A 5,426-nucleotide genomic window follows, 5' to 3' on the forward strand; every position below is an offset into this window, starting at 1 on the left:
TTCTTAGCTCATTGTAATCTAATTCAGGTAAAGGGATTGGTGTTGTAATATAATTTCAAGTTAACAAATTAATATTTTACTATGAAGTAATTAAATATTGTATTGTGCGTGAAGAAGTTAATACAATGAAGGAGAGAGAGGTGTGGCCCTAAGTTAGACTAGTTTTCTTGGTTAAGGTTTCTAGGGTAAATCCTTGTGTATTTTGTGTGTGTATTTGTTGTTTTTAGGTTTTTATTGTGTGTCACTATCTATCCAAGGCTTCGTAAACTTCTAATTACTATCTTTACGAGTAATAAAATATATATATCTTCTTACCTACATTGTTAAGTTTTTATTCTAAAATTTTAAAACAACAAAATATACAATCTACCCGCAATTTTTTTTTTGAATTTTTTTTTACACAATGAATGATAAAAAATTTAAGCACAAATGAACATTATAATAATTGGTAAATTCATGGAAATGCATAAATAAAACTCATAGTGGGATTACATCACTAAAATGCTCTTCATATATTAAAATTTTTTATCAATTGAAAATAATGTTAAGGGTATTTTAGGGTCAAATAAAATGGGAATTAGGCGTTGACGGTACTATAATTTTCCTTTATAGCGGGTGAGTGCTATAATGTAATGGAATGGGTTCTAAAATTTTTGATAATAGTAAGCTTAATAGTAAATTAAGAAGAGTGGACATGTGCGCGCATCTGGTGTAGTGGTATCATAGTACCCTCCCACGGTACTGACCAGGGTTCGATTCCCTGGATGCACATTGTGTTGCGTCATTGTAATTTTTCAATGAAGTGCTTGTGATCAAACACAATATGTGAGAAATAAATTATGATTAGTATTTCATTACAACATATATAAATGAAAGGTAACCGGTTTGATTCTGTGCTCAGAAATTTAGTCGAATAAATGAAAATAATTTTCTGTATACGGTTCAAATCAAATCACTTCCTTGATTTTAGAGGTTTGGAGGAATGTGAATCATCCCTTTTCCGTGAAGAGAGCAGAGAAAATTTGGAAAAATATTTCATATGGTACGCTCATTTGCATTTACAATTCGATTTAAGTCGCTGATTATGAGAAAATATATTTTTTGTCTCTAATAGGAGCAAAACCTTCCCTCAGACATCACTGAAGAATTGAATTCTGCGTTCTCTTGAGCTACATTAACAAATAAAATTCTCAGTTCGAACCTTGGCTCAAACAGAAGCAAAATAATTGAATACCTGGGTTTTTTTCGACTCAAACATTAGTAAAGAATTGAATTTTGTGCTCTTTTGAGTTGCATAAACACCAAAGGTGACCCAGGTTCAAATATCGGCAATTGTATGAGATATTCTGTTTACGGTTCAAATCAAATCTGAACCATTACTTTTCCGTGAAGAGCGCAGAGCAAATTTGGAAAAATAATCCATAGGGTATGCTCATTTGCATTTAGAATTCGATTTAAGTAGTTGATTATGAGGAAAGATGCTGTGTCTGTCTCTAGCAGGAGCAAAATTTTCACTCAGAGATCACTAAAGAATTGAATTCTACGCTCCCTTGAATTATATTAAACACAAGAGTCCTCTGTTAGAACCTAGGCTAGGACAAGAGGAAAATAAATTAACACTCGGTTTGCGTCGGCTCAGACATCAGTAAAGAATTGAATTGAATTATGTGCTCTTTTGTGTTACATGAAGACCTAAGGTCCGCAGTTCGAATCTGGGCTCAGACAGGAGCAAAATAAGTGAATACTGGATCTAGGTCCTCAGTTCGAACCTAGTCAGGATAGGAGTAAAATAATTGAATACTGGGTTTTTTTCGGCTCAGACATCAGTAAAGAATTGGATTATGTGCTCTTTTGAGTTACATGAACTCCTAAGATCCGCAGTTCGAAATTGCTCTCAGACAGGAGCAAAATAAGTGAATACTGGATCTAGGTCCTCAGTTTGAACCTGCTTAGGGCAGGAGTAAAATAATTGAATACTGGGTTTTTTTCGGCTCAGACATCAGTAAAGAATTGGATTATGTGCTCTTTTGAGTTACATGAACTCCTAAGATCCGCAATTCGAAATTGCTCTCAGATAGGAGCAAAATAAGTGAATACTGGATTTAGGTCCCAAGTTCGAACCTAGATTAGGACAGGAGCAAAATAATTGAATATTGGGTTTTCGTCCGTTCAGATATCAGTAAAGAATTGAATTTTGTGCTCTTTTGAGTTACATTAATCCCTAAGGTCCCCAGTTCGAATCTGGGCACAGACAGGAGCACAATAAGTGAATAGTAGGTTTTGGTCCCCAAAGGGAAATCTAGAGTTCGAACCTCCGCTCAAACATGAGTAAAGAATTGGATCCTGAACTCTTCCGAGTTACATTAACAAGTAACCATTGGCTCAACACCATCACATAGAAGTTATCCCTACTGGGTAAGATGTAATGATTTAAGAAATATTCCATTTAAGTAAAGGCTTAGCCTTAATATCATGAATGTTTTAGTGATATAATTGACCCCCTCTCTACCACAATATTGACTAAGGTATTCCCTTACCAAGGCCACTCATCTCCCATGGTTTTAGCTCTCCATAGGTTCTTTTTAACTTCACTCTTTTGTGTCGTTTCACGTAGAAAAGGTCTTTTTTTCTTCACACCCTGTCATTGTTTCATGTAGAAAAATGATTATCCCTCTTTCCTTTGCTTATCAATTTTGTCACTTGTTGAGCCTTTAATTATTTAGGATTATCTATCCTTTTTAAGGAATTCACTTCATTGGGTTTATAAAGTTTTTTTTCTTTTAATTAATTAATTTACTATTTTATTAATGTTCTAATACACATTTTTAAAGTTTATTTATAAATTATTATAGCATCCTTTTAATTTTATTTCGCAAGAATAGAAAAATTCAATTTTTATTTTTTCGATTAGTTCTTCGCACTAAAGCAATTCTCTAATATTCATATATGTTACAAAGGAAAGAGGAAATATAATGGATATTATTACATCTTGGCGCATTGTTTTTCACATGAACATTCATATGATTTTTACTTTTTAAAGTTCAATCAACAAAAGGTTTTGTTATGAGATATTGGTTTCATTTTCTGTAGAAATTATTGTGTAGATTCAAAACTACTTATGAAATTTAGTAAATCACAAGACTTGAAGCTACTCTACTCATCTATGAATGTTAATTCACCATCTAAAACAAGCATCATAGACATGCAAAAGGAAATATCACACATGCACAGATATTTATCTAAGGGAAAGCAACAACTCAAAACCCCTTCCTATCTGTATTGCATTAATTAGAGAATAGAGATGAAATACATATGTCTACTCAAACTTGAGCATGCCCTACATCTGTATCTTCTATCTCTGCTTGACTAACCGAACCTGGCCAATACTTAGCCAATTTTCAAGCCCTCCAAGCTCCTAATTCTTTGTGTTGTTCCCTTGAGAATTAGGCCCCTATTAATTAGGAAATTCCCTCACTTGGATTGCGCATTTCCTTTAGGGTCTTCCTCTCACTGCATGCACCATCTGTATAACTTGGATTAGTTTACAACTGATAGTACACTACCCTTGAACTCCAATCCTAACTAGGTAACTTGAATTCTCTACATGCATGAGTTAATTTAGGTTGATTGATTAGTTATCAGGATGATCACTGAGTGTGGTTGAAGTTCCACTTCCACAACTTGACCTTCCACTAGTTCCTCCAACAATTAGAACTAGTTTAACTGACCATAACTCAATTTAACTGAATTAAATTGTTACAACTGAAATTAACTCAACCTAGGCTCCTAAAATTTAGGAATCATTGCACATAAACGCATTACATGCCCATAACTCGAATTAGCTAAGTTAACTGAGTGATAACAACCATGTCACCTCAGTTAACTCATCCAAGCTTTTTGTCGATATGGAATTTCAAATTTCCTCAATTTAATTAAGGAAAAGATCAAATTGAGACTTTTCTTGCTGCATTTCCAACACTCCCTCTTAGAAAGAAAGGGATTCACATCTACCCCGATCCAACAACTTTGGAATGTACTGCATGGAACACTTCTCTCTGTTGCTACTACTACTGCAACATCTGCAACTGAGAAGAATCCAAATATACAAATAATCATTGAATCAATATACAATTATCTACTGGGAAAATTGTGTTGCTACCAACTCTGCTACTAAGCCTCCTGCTCTGTTGTCAACACTCCTCTGCACTCCTCAGTATCTGACTAACATTGATCCTCCTCCTACTATATATTATGGTCCCCTATAGCAAGGGTAAATATCCATGAGGCAAACACACCTCCATGGAACCTGCCCAAATTTATGCAACTCCTGGGACTAGGGCTCGACATCGCTCTACCTCACTCCTAGAAGTATGGTTGCATGTGATCCCTCTTCCCACTTGGCTCGAACTTTCCTCCTAATGGAGGTCTCTGACTGGTCCTCTTCATCATCATTCTCCTTGTTAGCCCAAGTGTCAACTGGTTGAGGCTTCCTCTTTTTTTGACATGAAGCAAGATGATTGAGGTAGGCCTTCCCATCTCTGAAGACTACCTCATACCCTTTATCTTCAATCCTCAATTTCTTCATCAGTTCAAGTTTCTTGGGTTCATTTCATTTCGAGTCTCGGTCCATAGAAAGCCATCTTGCTAGCTATGAATAAATGATCTTACAAGTTTTATCCTCCTACAATAACAAGTTTGAAATATCTTCTCTGTTGTGAAACCTAATTTGATGCCATGTGGAAATTTCTACAAATAGAGCTTTGATACCATGTAGAAATTAATGTGTCGATTCATAATTTCTCATGAAATTTACTAAATCACAAGACTTGAAGCTACTCTAATCATATGTGGAAGTTAATTCACCATATAAAACAAGAATCATAGACATGCAAAAGGAAACATCACACATGCATAGAGATTTATCTAGGGGAAAGCAGTTGCTCAAAACCCCTTCCTCTCTGTATTGCATTAATCAGAGAATAGAGATGAAATACATATGTTTGCTCAAGCCTGAGCACAACCTGCACCTGTATCTTCTATCTCTTCCTGACTGATTGAACCTAGCCAATACTTAACCAATTTTCAAGTCCTACAAGCTCTTAATTCCTTGTGTTGTTCCCTTAGGAATTAGACCCCTATTAATTAGGAAATTCCCTCATCTGGATTGCGTGATTCCTTTAGGGTCTTCCTCTCACTACATGCACCACATATACAACTTAGATTAGTTTACAATTGATAGTACATTGCCATTGAACTCCAATCTCAACAGGGTAACTCGAATTCTCTAATGCATGAGTTAATTTAGGTTGATTGATTATTTATCTAGATGGTCACTGAGTGTGGTTGAATTTCCTCTTCCAAAACATGACCTTCCACTAGTTCTTCCAATAGTTAGAACTAGTTTAATTTACCATAATTCAATTTAA

At 35.0% G+C, this 5,426-nt stretch overlaps 1 non-coding gene across 1 annotated transcript; it reads left to right on the forward strand.

The window, feature by feature from the left end:
- Nucleotides 1-700: 700 nt before the first annotated feature.
- On the forward strand, nucleotides 701-771 carry TRNAG-CCC (transfer RNA glycine (anticodon CCC)). Its single transcript has one exon. It is a non-coding gene; the product is annotated as a tRNA-Gly (tRNA).
- The last annotated feature ends 4,655 nt before the right edge of the window (nucleotides 772-5,426 follow it).

The sequence above is a fragment of the Pinus tabuliformis genome, chromosome 1_2, assembly GCF_031772625.1.
Source record: "Pinus tabuliformis cultivar Carrire ecotype Pingquan chromosome 1_2, CPIR1, whole genome shotgun sequence".
Lineage (NCBI taxonomy): Eukaryota > Viridiplantae > Streptophyta > Pinopsida > Pinales > Pinaceae > Pinus > Pinus tabuliformis.